At 45.4% G+C, this 20,420-nt stretch overlaps 1 protein-coding gene and 2 long non-coding RNA genes across 47 annotated transcripts in view; 2 read left to right on the forward strand and 1 right to left on the reverse strand.

The window, feature by feature from the left end:
- The window catches only part of LOC310832750, a 404,622-nt gene that overhangs the window by 248,131 nt on the left and 136,071 nt on the right, over positions 1-20,420 (reverse strand). The gene's annotated exons all lie outside the window — the stretch shown is intronic.
- The window catches only part of MSI2 (musashi RNA binding protein 2), a 450,658-nt gene that overhangs the window by 103,367 nt on the left and 326,871 nt on the right, over positions 1-20,420 (forward strand). The gene's annotated exons all lie outside the window — the stretch shown is intronic.
- LOC310832029 lies at positions 5,576-13,434 on the forward strand. Its single transcript, XR_014558110.1, has 2 exons — positions 5,576-10,629; positions 10,990-13,434. It is a non-coding gene; the product is annotated as an uncharacterized lncRNA (long non-coding RNA).

Genomic DNA, 20,420 nt, shown 5'->3' on the forward strand with positions numbered 1-20,420 from the left:
CTCTGTTGGATGCTGCTATATGTGCTCTTGGCAACATTCTGGGTTCCAGACTTGGAGTCTACTGCACAGGGTGAACTCTGGGACCGTGGCCAGCTGCCTCTCAGTGAGCCTGGAATAGTGTGGGCTGTTGGTGACGCTTTCATGGGGCACACATTGCTGATATGGATCCATTTCAAGTTGGCCTGGACTCAAGCTGGCCTAGATCCACTCCAGCATATATCTGGGGAGAGAGGGCTCCAAGACACCTGGTGCTTGACGACCCCATCCATATTTGTGGATTCTGCTTCCTTCCCTATTAAGAAGAGACGATGGGCAGAAACTCCTTTCACTCATAGTCAGCCAGGCTGCCCCTTTTGCCAACAATGCAGAAGTTCCAATGTGCTGGGGAAGACTAGGCAAAGGAATGGAGGCCAAAGATTCAGAGGGAGGAAAAATAGAGAGAGGCACATAAAACAGAAAGACTGCATGAGTCTTCAAAGCCTCCCGAGTTCATAAATCGCATAAATTGCAGAACTTTTGAGATTACACACAAGAATTTCGTTGGAATCCAGAATGGATTATTAGCGGACATAATATTTTCCTCACTGTGCCACATGTTCTGCTGGGAGAAAATAAGCCAAGTGGCTTTTTATTCCCCCAAACCGATGTATTAACTTGAAGTTTTAAAAAATGGTGGGTGGGTGTTTGCTAGCAGTGCTACGGAAAAGCCATATTGACATTTTGGTTGGTTTGCAGAAGGGTGCAGTGAACAAAAGAACCTGCAAGAGATATTTTGTAGAAATCTTTGCTGTGGGTTTCAGAATGCTCTTCATTTGCCAAAGCAGGGATCATACAAAAAAAGTGTGACCCTTCCTGCAGACAACGACGACAACAACGACAACAATGATAATAATAATAATACTTTTATTATTTACATGCAGCCCATCTGACTGGGTTGCCCCAGCCACTCTGGGCGGCTCCCAACAAAATGCTAAAAACACAATAAAACACCAAACATTAAAAACTTTCCTATACTGTACAGGGCTGCCTTCGGACGTCTTCTAAAAGTCAAATAGTTGTTTATTTCCTTGAAATATGAAAGCAGCCCCTGCTCACCAGTGCCAATGAATGGCGTGTATCAAGGCTTTCCCCAGAAAATTAAATGGCAGGAATGCATAGGCCTCTTGATCTTGGTGTGCGCACAAGTTGCTTCTAATTTTGTTTTATTTTTGAGGGCTGCCACAGTCCTCTGTGGGAGAGGCCCCGTCTACGCATGTGGTGCTAAACTCTTGATTGTTGTGAAGCCTGCGTCTTTTCTTTTATCCTCCCGGAAGAGCCCGCTCACCTGGAGGCTCTTTCAGGTTCCTCTAAACAAACAGCCACACTGGCAGAGTTAATAAATTAATCTTCAGGGAGAGATCCTGCTTGGCAACGGAGCCGGGCTTCTCAAGGTCCCACCGGAGGGCTTGGCAAATGGGAAAGACTTGAGCTTTCTTAGAGAGACTTTCTGCAGTCTAATTGAAGCTGTGTTGGCTGTGGGGAAATAATTAAGCAGTGTGTGTTTGACACACGATAAGTATAAAAGTCTCTCTCTCTCCCCCCCATCCCCTCCCCGCAGATAGCAGAGTGCCTGTTAATATTTGTGCAGGTTAGTATGACTGCGGTTGTTAGGCACTACAGAAAATGGCCTGAGTATTGTGGCAAAGTGCGTGGCAGAGAGGGCGACTGTAAGGAACACTGCAAGACCAAATGTGCTTCTGGGATAGCTCAGTCGGCAGAGCCTGTTCATCACTGGGGCATGGGTTTGAACCCCATGTTGGACGAACGATTCCTGCATAGCAGGTGGGCTTACTAGATAACCTGTGTGTGGTCCCTTCCAACTTTACAATTCTATGATTCTTGAGTCTCGTGGACCAGTCACTTTAATTGCCGCCATGATTGAGCACAGAGATGCTGCCACTCATCCTGCCTGATTCCTCTACCTTTTCAAGCCAGGGTCTACAGCTGTGACAGGCAGACCCAGGATAGGACCTGTTGGCTCACAGGTGGACATAAAGTTTGGCAAATCAGACATATGTGATCAGGACAGAATTGGGCAGGTAATGATTTTGTTTGACATAGTTAGTACCCCGCCCTTAGTTCCGAAGAACACCCAGGGAAACTGGCAATTAGTTAGAACAATCAAAATAATGGCTGTGTATTTATAAAAATATCTAGCAATCTGTAGGGAGGCCACAGGTTCCCCAAACTAGTTCAGTGCATGTATCTTGGGTTAGCCATATGAGACTCAAAACTCCATTGATCTGCTCTAGATGAGCATATTAAGGCTTCATAAAACAGCAACATTCCCTTTAGATCAGCACTCTCTCCTCCCCAGTGCTGATGTAACTCCTGGGACACCCCCCTGGAAAAACAAAATCTACCTGTGCATCAGCTTTCTTTTGTTGCTTCAAGTAGCTATTCCAGATTTCAGTCTATTGAGGTAACCTTTTGCTCTAGGGTAGCAGCTGATTCCCCCACTTCTTCCTTCTTTGCTGTGCACACTTTCTATATTCAGTGCTAGGTACTGAAGAGTAAACATTTCTTGCTTTCCCCCTGCCTCCCAGTATTGTAGCACTTTTAAAAGAGAGAGAAAATAAATTTTAATTGGTACAAGCTGCCTGCCAGCTAATATTTCCCCAGTTTCTGATCGGGTTCCAAAGTGGTTGTAAACAATTTGATTCCTGCCCGTGTTTTACAGTGCTGGCAGTTAACCTCACAGGGGCTTTACTCTATTAATATATGTTTAAATGAAGATCACCAAGATAAAAGTCAACTGGGTTTGTCTGCTCCAGAATTTAAACCAGGAACTTAATCATTGGACGGCTCTTGGTGGTTGCCTATGGCAGAAATCTCTATTCTTGAGAGGGCTGGCCATGTGGCCGTGCCTTTTTACTTGTACAAACTAACTCCTCCATATATAGTCAGGCTCCACAGTAAGGTTGGCTCCACCTAGCAAGGGTTGTAGGTCAGTGATTGAGCAAATGCCATGTTCCAGCTTTAGCTCCCAGAATTTCCAGCGAAAAGGATCTTTTGTAGCCGGGCTGAGGTCACATCCACAGCAAAAAATTAAAAGCATTATTGTACCACATTAAGTCATGGAGAATCCTGGGAACTGTGCTGACTCCACAAAGCTACGATACTCAGCACCCTTAACAAACTGCAGCTCCCAGGATTCTCCATGACTGTTAAAGTTGCATAAGAGTGCTTCAAATGCATGGTGTAAATGCAACCTGAGTGAGAGCTGTTCCCGAGAGCTACTGCCTGTTGGTGAAGACAACACTTGAGCTGGATGAGTCATAGTTCAGCGGTAGAGCCCATAGTTTGCATAGATAAATGTCCCTGTTTCAGTGCTTGGGTGTCCTAGATTACACAGGGTTTGGAGAACGATTGACAGCCAGGCAAGGATTGTCAGCTTGCAGTCCGAAAACATCTGGAGGGAAGCAACTCTCATCATCCCAAGCCAGCATGGCCAGCGGTTGGGATGATACTTATTTACTCATTTACTCACTATTTTTCTTTCACTTATTACCCCCCCCCCCATTCTTCCAGGGTGGTGTGCATGAGGTTTCCAGGCCCTCACCAGGAAGGTAGAGCACCTTCTTTTCATGCAGAAGGTCCCAGGTTCTGTCCCCAGCAAGTATTTCTTGGTAGGGCTGGGAGAGAACCCAGCCTCAAACCCTGGAGAGCCACTGCTAGTCAGTGCAGACAATACTGAGCTAGATGAACCAGTGGTCTTAGTATAAGGCAGAGCTATCTATGTGAGCTTTCCAGGCATTGATCAGAGCCAAATTGGCCTCATGTGCCTGGGAGTTGTAGACCAACAGCTTCTGGAGGTGGCTACTGTGGTTGGCAATATTGGTCTTAATGGACCTGTGGATGGGCTCAGTGTAAGGCAGCTACACATGTTTTAGAATAAGAGAATTGCAGAGTTGGAAGGGACCCAGAGGGGTCACCTAGTACAACCCCCTGCAATGCAGGAATCTCCACACATAACTTTATAGTACTAAAGACTTCACAGTTATAGAGCAAGTGGCGCTCAAGCACACCACAAAGTGCAAGTATTTACACATTGCAGATATGTTGCATACAAACCCCAAAAGAGAAATGCAGTGTTAATGTGTGCAGTCTCTTTCTCTCTTTCTTGCTAGTACAAGTGTGCCTGTGCTTTTTACCGTACTTTGATTTGAAATTTGGTGGGGCTGCTAAGAGTCAGATTAAATTTCCTCAAGAGGTCTTGACACAGGCTGCCAGGTGGCCATCCCTAGCCTAGGGCAACAATTAGCAGGGAGTGGCAACTTCAGATGGGAGGTGCCATTTTATTTTTGTTGTTATTATTTGCTGAGGATTCCTAATTTGAGCTTGTTTGGTACAGAGCAATCGTAGATATGGTAGCTGGTTTCTTGGCAATACCCATTTCCAGTGTAAGTCAACGCAGAGTTACTGCAAGCTGAGTGACAGAGCACCTATTTTACCACTGCCCAGTTGCTGGCATCGCATCCAGTTAAAAGGATGCCATTTGCTGGGAGGACTGAGTTGTCAGTAACCTGAGGGTACCACAGACCCTTTCCGGGCAGCACGAAATGTGTTGTCAGACCACATGTCGCTCACAAGCTGTTTGGTGTGCAGCCCTGCTCTCTAAGAGCAATGCACATATCAGTGGAGCCTTGCTGGATCCGACCAAAGGCCCACATAGCCCAACATCCTGTTCACACAGTGGGCAGCTGGATGCCTATGGGAAGCCTGAAAGCAGAACCTGAGTTGCACCAGCAACTCTCCTATCCTGCAGTTCCTAGCAACTGGTATTCAGAACCATACTGCTTCTGACAGCAAAGGTATTGTTGTTGGCATGATGCATTGACAGGTATGATGGTGGCATAACCATGGATAGCCTTATCCACCGTGAATTGGTCCAGTCCTCTTTTAATGCCATCCAGGCTGGTGGCCGTTCCCGCCTCTTGTTGGAGTGAATTCCATAACTGAGGTATTCACTGTACTTTCTTTTGTCTGCCCGGACTTTTCTAAATGTTCCAGGGTTATGAAACGGGGAGCTGGTCAGCTTGTTCAGGAAAAGTGCGTGCTACACAGCCCTGTTGGGGCTGTGTGAGCCAGAAAAGGTCTGATTTGGGACATTGCACATTTAGAGGCACTGGCCAATCCACATCTCATGTTGTCAGAGACCAGTGGTGCTCACATGCACGCACACACGTCAGATTGCTAGAGTGCTAAGTTAACGTATGGATGGGCTAGTTGCATGTGGGAACTTGATTTCAGTGTGAACAGGTACACGTGGAAAACTTAATGCAGGTATCCCACGTCCAGTACAATTCAGGCTTGATGTTGCTGAATGATGCTGTCCATCTAAAATGCTGCTTGCAGAGTTCACTAACCATTCACCCATAATAGTCTGCTTCCTGAAAAAACTACGACAGAGTTTTGCAGGATGGTGACAGGATTGCATTAACCTCTTGCCAAGAGCAAATCACAACAGTTGGAAATGAGGCACAGTATAACCATAAATATTTTATTGACATGTTCCAAGCATATTGGGTACAAATTGCGCGATGCGAGCATCTGTTTGGGTGCAAAGCTTTCCTTGGTTGCTCCTCGCACTTGCCTGCACGCTGGTTCATCAACTTGGACAAAAGTCAGCATTTAGTGGTTGATGGAAGGAACAAAACAGGCTTGTCCCCTGCAAAGAGTAGCTGCAAAAGCAGGCAGGGGTTGGTGGGTATTGTAGGCTCCACTTGTATTTGATGTGTGGATGGAGTATGCCTCAGAATCCTTCAGTGACTGAAGACCTGACATAGAAAACCACCCCCCAAAGTTGAATGTTTTTAAATGCCAGTAGTGCACATGGGAAGCTGATCCTTTATACTGATTTTTGCTCCATCTAGCCCAGCATTAGGTACGTGACATAGCAGCATCTCTTGAGGATTTCAGATAGTAGTCTTACTTGGTTCTACCTAGAGCTGCTGCTGATCAAACCTGGAACCTCTACATGTGCATTGCTAAGTTACACCCCTTCCCTGAGTCCTACCAATTGGCAGTTCATGGTTGAGACCGCATAGGTGATTTGCATTGCTCAGTCTCTTCTTCATCACCACAGGTTATCTTCTGCCTGGTCTGTGCATGTTTGCATGGAAGCAGCTCTCACTGAGATCAACAGAGCTTCTTTGAATCATACAATTGTAGAGTTGGAAGGGACCCTGAGGGTCATGTGTTCCAACCCCCTGCCATGCAGGATTCTTAACACGTGGTCCCCCATGCATTTTGAAACCATACCAGACCATGCTTAGCTTTGCAAATGTGCTAGTCGTTTTATTGCTGTACTAAACAGGTTTCAGTAGAGAGGCACCAGTCTGGAAGACGGCAAGTAAGTAGTACTACCATCCATGCTGAAAGGATTGTGAATGCCTTCCTCTGATTTGGAGAGGACCTGCAGAGTGCCTTTCCGTTGCTGCTAATTGCAACCAGCCCCCACACATCTGAGGTTAGGTTAACTTTTAGGGCAGAGGGTGTGATTTCAAGATAGACAGGCGCCCCAGGGCCTCTCACTTCAGAAATTAAATGCTGTCACACTTCAAAGAGGTGCAACCCGAACTGAACAGAAGTGGTTGTCTGCCAGTACCTACACATTTCCAGATGTTTTTGGTCTCCATTTGGCAGGTCAGCTAAGGGCTGAAGAGCTTCAAACCACCACAGATCCATGTTAAGTGCAGGCAGGACAGTCCTTGGTTTGCATGGAAACGTAAAAAGAGCTCCACTGGATTCAACCCAAGCCCTGTGTGTTCTTGCATCCTGTTCCCCATACTGGCCAACCAGAAGCCTCTGCAATGCCCACAAGCAGGGCATAGGGGCAATCACTATTTATTCCTGTTTTCTCCAAGCAGCTGGTTTTCAGAGTCCTGCTGCCTCTCAGCTCTCATGACTAATAGCCACTGATAAGCTTTGTCACCCATGAGTTGGTCTATTCCCCTTTTAAAACCATCCAAGGCTTGGAGGGTGGTGACATGGGACAGTGGAGCATTTTCCGTTGTGGGATGCTCTCCTAAGTGAGGTCTGCCTGCTGCCTTCATTGACATCTTTTCAGCTCCGTGTGAATACTTTTCTTCCTCTCCCAGGCTTTTGATACGCTGATGTTGTTTTGCTGCTTCTATGGTTCAAAAGTTCCCAGTGGCTGTTCATGGGAGTCGCTTTGTATGGGTTTTCAATGTGTTGTAAATCGCATAGAGACCTTCAGGTTACAAGGGACTAACGTGTCCAATAAATGCTACAACTACTAGGGCTTTGCCTCTTAGCTGCCTCTGTGACCCTGACCTCAGGTGATGCGTTCAAGCATGGCAACGAAGCTGCTTCGCCACAGCATAACACCTGGTCTAGTTAAAATTCAGGTAGTGATGTTTTGCGAGATGTAAATTTTCCTAATGTTTACTGAATTGTCACAGGAGGAAGATGAGGAATCTGGATCAATTTGTCTCCCACACTTCATTTACTGGCACGCCAGGCATTGAAAGTACCTGTGTCAGCATTGTGTGCTCGTGTAATACATATTCAGGCAACATCTGGAGTTCCCTGACAATATGTCTTCCGTGCATTTTTGTTATTTATTTGTTTATTGCCTATCCCTCGTCATCTTCGGAAGCCATGGTGATGTTTGTTGTTGTTGTTTCAGACAAGCTTTCGTCTCTTGGCTCATTTGGTTATGGAAATGTCCATAAACGGAGATGCTAATTTACTGCATCGTTGCAATCATGCTACCAATCATGGAAATTGGCTTCTGCCATGGTAACCTGCAAACGGAGAGATCCTTCCCACCAAGATTGCTGAGAATATGAGCTTTCGCATTTAGAGATCAAGTTTCTAGCCTTCATGGTAGTGGAGATAAGCTGAAAATGAGAACGCTTTTAGTGACGTGTGCCAAAAGCTCTATTCTCTCCTCCAAACCCCCCCCCCCCGAGAGATGAGAGAACATGGTGTGTGTGGGGGGGGGGGAGCAGATTCCGTGGGTCTTGGAATTGCTCAGCATCTAGATAAATAACATGTATCAGGAAGCAATAATGGCAAGTGAGTCGCTACTTACAATTCCCCCTACTTGTAGCATCAGAGGTAGCGAGCTTTTGATTGCCAATTGCTGGGGAACAGCTGTGGGAGAGATGGTTGCCCTGTTTGTATTCTTCCCATAGGAATCTGGCTGGCCACGGTGGAAAGTGGCATTCTTGAGATAGAGTCACACCCACACCACACGTTTAAAGTGTGCTGCCTTCCCCAAAGAATTCTGGGAACTGCCATTTGTTAAGGGTGCTGGGAATTGTAGCTCTGCAAGGGGTCAATGGCTGTGACCTTCACTAAGCCTTGGGTCTGTTCCAAGCAGGGCTCTTACGTCATTCTCCCCTCAACCTTCCATGTATGAATAGGTTTTATTCCAGAAGAAGGGGGAAGAATACCCAAACAATAGTTTCTTGGGACTTAGTTCTAAAGTTGAAGTGGTTTCCAGCTTTCAACTTCTGGTGCGTGTTTTCATCATGACAATGCCAGAGTATAGAGGGCTGCCATTTTGTGCCCATCGAGAATCACTGCCGGTGGCTACATGCAGTGATACTCTGGTCTCTTTCTATCTTAGTGTGGCAGCATAAAAATTTAAAGTCCCCCACCCTTCCTGAGCGTGCAGCATGTGATTCGGGATAAATTTGGCCAAGGCGGCTAAACGTCCCCATCGCATTTAGTTAGCGTATTTTGAAGTTGTGCTAACTCCATCATTGTGCATGGATATACATAGGATTCAGTCAGATCAAATCAGAACAATCCTGCCTATATGCAGCTATTCAGAACAGCGTGGCTTAAGCTTTGGAGAAAGCGAGGAACGTTTGCTTTCTGTTTGGTGAAATGAAACTTCCTAAATCATGTCAGAATTCAGCCCTCATGAGTCTGGAGTTTCAGCTGATACTGTACTCTTTGGTCCATTTATGCCCTAATGTTGGGTATGCTCTGGGTAACCCGTTCCCAGACTGCAGCTCTCACAGTTCTTACAGTTTTTAATCCACCAACAAAAGTGATTTGTGTGTTTTTGGCCAGTTTTCTATTTGGAGGGGTGTGGGGAGGGGGCTCAAATTGAAAGATCAAAAGCAACTCTGGGCTCTTGTAATCTCCTGCTGCTCAAGTGCCTCTTCTTAAATATTAGTTATGGAAATATCCCTTTCATTAGTTGAGAGAATAGCAATCCTGCGGGAGCCGTGTGTCTGATCTCTGATCCTAGGCTGGACAAAAGGAAGGGAGGTTTTGTTTTCCCTTCTTAGATGTGGCAAAACCTGCTTTCATCCTGAGCCTGAGCTCACTGGTCTCTGATCTGCACCCTTTGCAAAGACTGGAGAGAAAGTGTGAATAGCAAGTGCGGAGGGTATGCTGCGACAGGTAAGGAAGTGGACCAAGGCAATACAATCTCTGCAGTCTAAATTTTGGCTAAAACCCCTTTAGGGAAAGGGGAATGCTGTCCTGCTCTATGGTGTGGCAAGGCTCAACAAGGGAAACAAAAGAACTGTGCAGTTGCACTAGCAAGGACTGAGCCAAGCCCTTATAAAAGAATAGCACCAGGTGCAGCCTGGTTGTTAGCACCACCTGTTCTGCAAGATGCTGCTGGACTTAAAGGAGCCCAGCATTCTCCAGTATTCTCCTACTGCGACAGAGAAGGTGAGGATCAGGTCTCTTCAGATCTTTTGCAGTGGAGTCCTTGGAGTCAGCAGTGCTACATCCTCAGACTAGGGGTGTGTGTCCTTCCACGTCAGGTTCAGAGCTCTCACTTCCATCACCTGACGAAGAAGAGTCTGACTCCTAGTCCTTCCCCTCCCCCCCATTTCCTGCTTCCAGTTGCCCAAAAATCAGAGTTTGTTTCCAAGGCTATGGCAGACTTCCTTGATTTAAAACTGTTGCTTTGAAAACACACAGAGCCGCCTTTATACTCTTATCAACAGCTTCTTAAAACATGATAGCTAAATGGAACTTAAATGTACAGTAGCTGGAGATAAGCAGGGAGGGCTGTTGCCTCCAGGCCCTTCTTGCGGACTTCCTGGAGGCATTTTATTGGCCGTTGTGGGAAGCAGGAATTTGGACTAAATGAACCCTTATTCAGCAGGGCTCTTACATTCTCACTGCTTTGTAGTGGAAGAAAAAGTGTGAATCAGGCTACCATTTTATTTTAAGGATAAACTGAGATCAGGTTACAAGTATGGGAGCCAAAAGGCTCATTCTTTCTTGCTTCTGAGAGTCCTCCTCTTGGGTAGCATACAAAAGAGTCTGCTAGCCTTCCCCTTTGCACATGTTTTAACCATCTGGCCTTGATGCAGTTCTCTTGCACCCTGTGTGTTAGGATAGTCAGACAATGAAAGAAACATTAGACTCCTATACATGTGTACTTGGAGGTAATTTCCACTGTGTCCAACTTGCTTCCTGGAAAGTGAGTTTAGGAATGGAGACTTGGTTGACTTACATTGCAATCCCATACATGTCTATTCAGAAGCAAGTCCCTTTCAGTTCTGTTGGGATTACTCCCAGGTACGTTGTATAGGATTGCAGACTAAAATTTAGTTCAGATGTTAATCATTTACAGTGAATACAGTGGTGCCCCGCAAGACGAACGCCTCGCAAGACGAAAAACCCGCTAGACGAAAGGGTTTTCTGTTTTTGGAGGCGCTTCACTAAACGAATTTCTCTATGGGGTTGCTTCGCAAGACGAAAAAATCTTGCGAGTTCCCGCATTTCCCCTCCGCTTTTTTCCGCCCTTTCCCTAAGCGCTAAGCTGCTTATCAGCTGTTCCGCTGATAAGCCGCTTCTCAGCTGATCGCTAAAAGCCGCTAGACCGCTAATAGCGCTAATCCGCTAAGCTGTCAATGGGCTTGCTTCGCAAGACGAAAAAACCGCTAGGCGAAGAAAATCACAGAACGGATTAATTTCGTCTTGCGAGGCACCACTGTATAGTCATATGCATAAATGTGTATATGAGAAAAAAATAGTTTTAAAGCTTTTTTTATGTGCCACAACAGACATTTGTAGAAGAGGAAAGTGGTGCTGCAAAGTAATCTATACATTTTAATAGATTAATCAAACAGATCTAAACATTGTTGCCCCAACATGTAATATAATGTATACTATATAAGAACATGTTGAAGCTTTATTATGTAGCTGCTGGGCTTTTTGTTGGTGACTACTGAATTTTATCATGTTGTTTTTATTGCAAATTGAATTGTGTGTTTTGGTGTTTTGTTACTGATAACATTGTATACAGTATTTCCTATTAATGTAAGCCACATGGGAAGATTATAGTCTTGAAAGACTGTGTAGGAATATTGCAAATACATAAAATATACTAATACTTATTTCCAACATACTGTTGGTTGTTTTTTCCTTCTTCCTTACCCATGTTGATTTTGAGGAATAAAAAGGCTGCTTGCATGAGTGGCTAGAATTTTCTGGTGTGTTCCAGGTGAAATCTCTTCTAATGCACTTTCGAAGGTGGGGGCTGCTCCAGTGTGCTGTTTGTCACTTGGCTACATGCCAGGTTAATGAGCCTCAAAGTACATCCTCCAGACTTTGATTCTCTCTCTCCCCCTGCCCAGTGTCTGATCCAAGCTTTCTTTTTCTCTCTTGCACCCAGAAGAGACTAGCTGCACACGTAGCCTTGACCAGGCTGTCGTCATTAGGGCGATACCTGCTCATCATCTTTGAGTTAACTCTAATGAAGTGTGACAGGAGTTCAAATGCTGGCTGTTGGTAGGAGCTGTTTTGTTGTTGTTTTTAGTTTGTCACATGCACAGTGTGTGTGTGTGTGTGTGTGTGTGTGTGTGTGTGTGTGTGTGTTCATCTAGGTAAGGATTAGATTGATGCTCGACCTAGATAACCAATGTCTTCAATTTTTCCAAAAAACAAACCAGCCTACATGGGGAGTGTTTTTAGGTGGCTTTTACAAAACTAAAGATGGTTCACCAGGCTTAATTTCTTTTTTTTTGGGTGTGGGTGTGTGATGGGTTGTTTAAAGAAACTAGTTTGTTTTTTGCTCCCTGCTCCCCACCACAAATCCCACTCCTGTCTGCACCCGCAGAAAGAGAACCCTGTAGTGTTCTCTTGAAACCCTGCTCTCTGGTTTCCAAAATTTCAAACAGCTTGGCATGCAACAGACTTTCCAAGCTAGAGATGTCTGCGTCTGAAATTGCCTCCACCCCCCCCCCCCCCGCTGCCGGTTGTTATCTAGCCATGACGCGGCCTCCTAGTTTTCCAGGCCATCAGGCTTTGACAGCGCAAAGATCCCTTTCTCATCACCGTGGATTGCATACAAAGCTGCCTCCCCACCACCAAACTGCTTGGGTTTTTTTATGGGAAAGGGTGAAGCAGAACGTGTTTAACTGGTCCCCTGATCAAAGCAAATCTAAAAACGCCAGGCGAGTGCTAGCCTGTGCCCCACCCTGCTCTCCCTACCTTTTTTAAAAATTGGGATGCCAGCTGGGACTTATTAACTTAAATCCAGATTTCTCATCTTGTTGACCAGCTGCCTCTGGGGGCCCGGCATGTCGAGAAGCTGTCAGGTTTGTCAGTAAGAGACTTAGCTATAACTTACGCCTCATCTAATATTACTCACTCATTCTGTGTGGGTGTGCTGGCTGGAACGTTCCAGTTTCCCCATCCCTCCCCTCTAAAATTTTTCCTTTTTGAACTCTTTTGGAGCACTCTGTGGAAATGCCCAGCTTGGCAGTGTTTTGGGGGACAAGTTGGTAAACACTGGAGGGACATAAACAGAAAAGGGCTTGGGAGGAAAGAGGAGGCATGCCCTCCACATGTTTGCATGAGCTTGACATGGGATATTTGGGGTCACGTGACCGTTTTGAGTTGTTGCTCCCTTGCTTCCCCAAGGGTGAGATGTTACATGGGCACTGCTACTCACTTTGGATCCCTGGAGGCCCCCCTCTTCAGGCCAAACATGCAGCAATAAATAGGTCTGTCCACTAGCCCCCCCCCCCCCCAAGACTCTCCACCAATTGAAGACATTTGGATGCTTAAGATTTCCAGCTCAGGAGGACAGGTGATGAACGCCGGCCTCTGCAAAGTAGGGCATGTGGCAAAGGAAGAAATGGTGAAAAGAAGTTTCTGCTGCATGGCTAGCAGAGCTGAGCTGCTGTTGACAGGTTCCAAACAATGTTTATCAGATATGGGACACATTCCCGAATCTCCCCAGATTTGCACAACCACAAGCACTTTTGAATAACTGGGGTGGCAAGGGTGGGGGAGTATGCATTTATAGGCAAAGTGTATTTCAGGCAGGGCTTTATATTCCAGCTGGAACTTGCTGGAGCTCAGCTCTGGCACCTCTCGGGTGGGTACCATTGCCATTATAAGAGAACAAGGAAGGATAAAAATATATCTCAAATAAAATTTAAATAAATGAATGGGAAAATGCAAGTGGACCAAGGCTGCTCAATGTCCAAGAAGTGCTGCCTAGATTCAGTTCCCATCCAGTCTTTAACAGTGAGGGGGTGTGCTGGGAGTGGAGAGCAGTCTCAAGAGCAGTCTTGGTTTCCCTGTCATTTGAGTCCTGGGCAAGACTAACAGATGGTGATGCATGGAAAAGCTTTAAATCCCTGGCTGTCCCACCCTCCTCTCCCTGGCCTGTGGCACAAGTTTTGGGAGGGGAGTAATTTGTTCACCATCCCCACTGCAAAGACAAGCCCGGGGTGGTTTTGTTGCTCCTCCCCAGCTAGAGCATCATTATTTGCCTGTCATCTAATACTGTTTTCTCCTCCCACCTTCTGTTCCCTAACAAGGGTGCCTCAAGCTCGGGGAGTATAATGTAATATGCAGGTCATTAAAAGCAGCTCAGCCAGTTGAAATGCAGCTTAATTATGCACGTGAGGCTCTTTTTCTGTAGTTCAACCACTTTGCTGTGTGTTTGAAATAATAAACGACTCATCCCTTTACTCCCCCAGAAGAGAATGGGCTCCATTGTGGCTGCGAAAATGGCATGCATTGTGTAAATACTCTTGCTTCCAGGCCTTGTGACACTTTTGTCTTCACACACTGAAATATCCGAGTCTGGCCCATCATGATGCAAGGCCCTTAACGGGTGGTTCAGAGTGTTAAAGATTCTCTGAGAATGGGTTGAGGCAAGGCCATCGTTCGCCTTCGGCATGGCTGCTTTATCAGAACAATATTTTTCTCGGCACTGAAAATCCTTCATAGCTCTCTTGTAACATCAGGAAAAGATAAGGTTTCCAATAATTTCTCAGCCTGTTTGTTATTAACCCTCCTGCACTTGGAGAAAGCACTTTACTAATCTGGTATTGGGGTCAGGTAGGCGCCAATTAAGTTGCAGTCTAATACATGCGCATGCACACAGCAGTGTCCAACAAATTCATGTAAAAATATCATGAAATGGTATTAAGGATTATTGTTTTGTAGAATACTGTTAAATTTCTAAGGAGGTTTTACGGGCCCCGAACCTTTACTCATGCATTTTCCCTCCAACTCAAAAGATTGTGGACGGCAATGGCAATAATCCAAATGAATGGTTAATTCCTCATCTCAACTGCTGCAAAAACATAAAGTCACTATTCCCTATAAGGAAATACACATTATTTATGTTTTGTTTTTGTTTACAGAACTAAAGTGTGTTTTGTTCCCTAGTAAAATCATTTTGAAAATGGAGTATTGCAGTTAACACTGAAACATAGTTGGCATTTTTTGGGGAGGGCGGTAGAAAGAAATTGTGTGTGTGTGTGTGTGTGTGTGTGTCTGATAGACTCATTTAACCTTTGAAGGCCTCCTGGCTCTATGGCCCTTGGAGACGGGCGCCGCATGGAAAATGTTCTAAAAATAGTGCTCATTTGTTGTTGAATAATAACTTCAGAGGGTTGGATGCAAAGAGTTTCCAGTTCCTTGTAGGCAGCAAACTCCGCAGGAAGCTCACACTGTAAATAAAATGCTCACAGCTAACTGTTCCTATGTAGTGTCCTGTCATTTGGTACAATGATTAATGCATGGGATTGATCTGGTGGAGTTAAATCCCCACCCCACCCTGCTAGTAAATGTTTCAGGACTGCAATATATGTGTATCAAAAGGAAGCGTCAATACAGCGCGAGTGGAAGTATCTGCTTTCTTGGTGTGATGCCAGTGCCAAAGGGATATTAACTTTGGCGTCACCTGCTTACTTAACAAGACCTGGCTGCCATAAAAGCAGATGAGGTGGTACACTCGGGCCTAGGGAATACCACTGTAGGTAGGGGCTCCTTTCTATGAAAAAAAATGTTCCCTTCACATAAAATTCTGGCATGTCAAGGAGAAGGGCACTTGTCTCTTATCCTTGCTGACATCATAATTTTCTATACGAGGAAACATGGCTTTTGTAGGTGTTGTTTGTTTGCATTGTCTCCTGCAAGTCCCCACCTGCACTGTGCGAGTGGAATAGCTCCAGACACAAACTGTAGAGCCGCACCTGACATTTGGGAAAGCTGGGTCTAAATGCCGGCAACCAGTGTTTAGTCCTGTGATTTTGGCTCAGGGGTGCTGTTTAGTGTGTGTTATTCCATTCTCCTGTCTCAGTCAACATGTGACTATTCCGGGAGCCACCTGCATTTAGGTGGCAGAGAGAGAGAGAGAGAGAGAGAGAGAGAGAGAGAGAGAGAGAGAGAAGTAACCATAGCAAATGCTCTTAAAATACATGGCCTGTCAGGACCCCTGAATCTAGCAGTTTCCTTCCCCCCAAGGAAACATCCAGACCAGGCATAGGCAAACTCTGGCCCTCCAGATGTTTGGGACTACAATTTCCATCATCCCTGGCCACTGGTCCTGTTAGCTAGGGATGATGGGAATTGTAGTCCCAAACATCTGGAGGGCCAGAGTTTGCCTATGCCTGATCCAGACCACCAGGGCCTCCAGTCCAGTTTACTTCATTTCCCCCTCTTTTTACCCCCACTTTTGACGATTCAGTCCAGCAATATATACCGCGAGTGGAGAACAGGAATGACACTCCAGATGCCCAGACAGACAAGATGAGCCTGCGTTCATTTCTGCTTTTTGATCCTGCCTTTTGGCTTTTATAATAGAGCCCCCAAGGTGGTTTGCAACTATAATAGAACAGCCAGATATTTGCAGGGTTGGGAAATGTTCAGAAAAGGGCATCTAAAACAATCAAGGGGAAGGAGCAACTTCCCTGTGAGAAAAGGCTACATAGAGCAATTGCTGCTTTTCAGCTTAGAGAAAAGGTGAGTAGGAAGAGAAACGATAAAATTATGCATGCCTGGTGAGGGGAGAGTGGAGGAATGCCTTGCCACTTAAATTGGGGATGGGGAACATCTGTAGCCCTCAGAAGACCAATGACTTCCAAGTCCCGTCAGCCCCAGCCAGCATGGCCTGTGGTCGGGGACGTGCGCATGTTTAAATCTCAAATAACTTTAAAAGAAAATGAGGATTGTATATAAAAGGTGAATCAAACAGGAATGTATGCAAAGGACTGAATGCTTCACAGCACCCTCTTACTTATTTATTATAAATTAATTAGGTACTTTTCAGCTAAAACAGTTCTCAAGGAAAACAGCTTCACAACGATGAAAATGTGCTATTATAAGTGTTTACATGGATTAATATTGAGGTTAGTTAATAACATTATTTCTGAGGTGAAAGCAGTTTGGGCCTGTAGAAAGTAAAAAAACAACAACAACCGACAACCTGGAGTTGTCCGGTTGCTAGCAGTTAACCAAGCTAAGCATATTATTGATGTATATTTGGAGCTTAACTGCTTTTTCTTTGGTCTTTTTTATTTCTGGTTTCATTACTCATTTTCCCTTCAATTTCCACCCATCTCTGAGGCTAGAAGTTCTTTTTATTCCTCATCACTTTGACCCAAATGAGGTGTATTATGAGGGTAGTCAGGCACAATTGCTTCTAAAGCATTGATGTCTTGCAGAGAGGACTTGGGAGACTCACGTGATTGGGAGAAGAGGATCTTCACATTTGGGGGAGTTGAAGTGTGAGAGAAATGCAGGATGTCATTGGCAGCTGAATAAGCCAACAGCAGCTGGAGTTGGCAGTGCCTGTCAGTGGGGACAGTGAAGTGGGTTCGACTGTCTGGCTTGCTGTTAGGCACCCCTAGATGGCTTTCTTTGCTGGGAAGCAGTGTATCTTGTAGAGCAGTGGTTCCCAATTAGCTAAGTACCATGGACCTCCTGCTTTTCAAAAGCCAAACCATAGAACCCCCCCCTTAAAAAATGTTGATATTTCTGTGGTAGTTTTTGTTATGTGAATGGTACCACCCTAGCTGCCAACATGTCCCACTGTAAAACCGAGATGCGTGTCTTCCAGGCTATACTCCTGTGCAAGTCACATGACCCATGCGAGAACACGACACCAAAAAATACATGCTTGGAGGCACCATGATCTCACACAAGACGTGCATCCGGCTGCAGTCTCGCGTGTTTTGGGTGTTGTGCTCTTGCACAAAAGGGGATGTCCCGAACAGTTGATGGGTGTAGGCCACAGATCCCCTGGGTGAGTTATGTGGACCCTCTCGGGTCCACAGGCCACAGTCGGGAACCACTGTTGTAAAAGATTCTGCCCTTCTTACTGCTAGACTAGTGCATGCTCTTGAGCAGAGCAGCGTCATTGGCAAAACTATTACAGCAGTGTTGGGAAATATACAAAGTGCAGTCAACAAGCTCTGAACGCTTCTGGAAGAGAACCACCTTTGCTTAGTGCTTAAAAGGCAGCAAGGAGGGAATGAGACTCATCAGCCCTCTTGGTCCAAGTCATGAGAAGGTCCCAACCAATTGCCCACCAATCCTCAGATGGTGAGAATGTACATTGGAGGACTGTTCAGAAGATGGTAACGTTCAGTGTGGAAGAAGGCAGTCCTAGGCTAATTGAGCCTCATATTTCACCATTCAAAGCGGGAGGGAGCTGCTGCTGCGTGTTCCTTACTCCATCGGTATTTTATCGATTTATTTTTATATACAGATTTATATTCTCCCTTTCTGGTGCCTGCACGCTACTCAGGGCAGCAAACAACAAGTAAACCAACCAGAAAGAACAATACAATAAAGGTAAAATGGCAAGACTGAGGGCTTGTGGCTGAGTGGTTCAGGCGTTAAGTCAGTTGCCTGCTCTGGACAGGATGGCATGCTGCTGAAGAATCAGGTACATAGTCTGGGCAAACTTCTTGATCTATTATTGCCGCTTGAGGCTCAAGTTTGCCTCAGTGGCAAAAAATGCCTGCCTCTGCTGAGACAACTGCAGTGACTGCCTCAGTAGGCTGCCAGGCCACACTTAAGGTTTTGTTGTTGGTATACCAAACTCCTAATGTGGAATTTGAAACTTTCCCAGCTGCTGCACACTGGGTCAACATCTTCATTAAACTATCCACTGCTACACCAAGGTCTTGTTCCTGGTCAGCCACTGCCGGTTCAGGCTCCCGCTAGTGTACATGTGAAATTAGGACTTTTGGCCTCCGTGTGCATTACCTTACACTTGCTTATAGTGAAATGCTTTTTAAAAACCCCCACTATCTAATAATACAAAGGCCTGCCTAAACAGGAAGCTTCTTGCTATATGGTAAAACGTCATGTAGTATGTTGGTTAACTGAGCCTCTTGGTGCATAGAGTTCCACAGTTTAGGTGCAGCCACAAAGAAGGCATTTCCTCTAGTCATCTGAGTCTGCACCATAGATCAGGACATAGAGAAGGGAGCTCTTCATCAGTTCTTCAGGCTTAAGCAGGCTGTTGTGGAAGGAGGGCATTCCTGGACCTAAGCCAATCATGAGTTTAAAGTTAACGCGTAATAAGCAAATTGGTAACTAATGCAACCCTTGCAGGACAGGTGTAATGTGATCTTGTGTAAACAAGTGCCAGCCAGCATCCCTGTTGCTGCCTTCTGGACCAGTTGCAGTTTGTGAAGACTCTTCAAAGGTTCAAATCCATGCGGAGATGAAATCTGCAGTCCCTTTGCTGTGGGCATATGTTTCAGGTGTGCTGATTCTTCAAGTCTGCTCTGCAAAACAAATTAAGCCTGAAATTCAAGCAACTGTGGGCTGTTTCAAGCCCTGCTGGCTTCAGTAGGACTTCAACCTACGTCCAATTACTTTGTTGTAAATGCTTTGTGGATTGATTGTCTTGCTGTTTTGGTGGGTTTGAGCGGACTTGCATTGGTTCACCCTCTGTCTGGCTTCGTGTACATTCCCGGGCTTGCTTTTATCCAGAGAGTGTTGAATGAAGCACTAGAGATCTGTTATGCAAAAGCAGGCTTTGCAACAAGCATTCATTTCTGTGTTGTTGTTGCTGCCTGTGGAAGAGTTCTAATCAGGTTTTCCCTCGGAAGTGGCTGTCTATGCAAGCCTGTAACGCTCTTCGCTAGCATATGATACAGTAGTACCATGACATTTCAGATTTATTACGGTTTTTTTTGGTGTCTCTTTAAAGCCAGTCAGAATCTGGAATTACAAGAACGCTTTCTTCTCCTTAGCTGCATTGAAACCTCTTCGAGCTGGCATAAATCAAAAATATATTAAAAGGGCCAGCAAAACAGAATAAGGAACTTTGGAAAGGCTCGTGGGCTATAATTTAATGCTTGGCAGAGAAGATGAATTGCCTGTACTTATTTCTCTCTCCTTTTTGGCTGTATTTATAGTTGGAGAATACAGTGTGTTTAGCCTTGGTCTGAAGTTAAATCTGCATTTAGGTATGTTGAAGTTCAGTAATTCAGGGGCTGATTGGGAAATACCCCCGTCCTCTTTCAGATGAATGGCCATTCCTTTATATTGCATAAAAGAGTCATAGGGCTGTGTGTGTGTGTGTGTGTGTGTGTGTGTGAGAGAGAGAGAGAGAGAGAGCTTCTTTTTGTGTTTTCTGTGGGAATGCACTGCCATGTCTCTTAAGGAGGGCCTCAAAAGTGGACACTCAGTTGATTGACCTCAACTGGGATGAAATTGAAAGCTGCCTTCAATGGCATAGATGTTGTTAAGTTCCCATCAACCCCAGGCAAGATGGCAAATGATCGGAGTTAATGGAAATTGTCCTACTATATCATCAAGAGGGCAGCAGGTTGTCCTCATGTTGTTCTGCTGTGTTGCGAAGCCCTGAACAACTTAGACTCGTGGTACCTTAGGAACCCCCTGAACTCAATATCCCAGCTTGACCCAGATCACCTGCAGCAGTTTCATTGGTCACTCTCCGAGTTGGTGAGGCTCATTTGACACTGATACAAAACTGAGCCTTCATTGTCATGCTCTTCCAGTAGAGATTCAGCAGGTGTACTAACTTTCAAACATTCGCTGTAAACTTATCTTTGCTGCCAAGCTTATGCACGCAGTTAAGAAAACGCAGGTGGCGCTGTGGTCTAAACCACAGAGCCTAGGGCTTGCTGATCAGAAGGTCG

The sequence above is a fragment of the Podarcis gaigeae genome, assembly GCF_964106915.1.
Source record: "Podarcis gaigeae genome assembly, chromosome: 15".
NCBI classification, from domain to species: Eukaryota; Metazoa; Chordata; class Lepidosauria; order Squamata; family Lacertidae; genus Podarcis; species Podarcis gaigeae.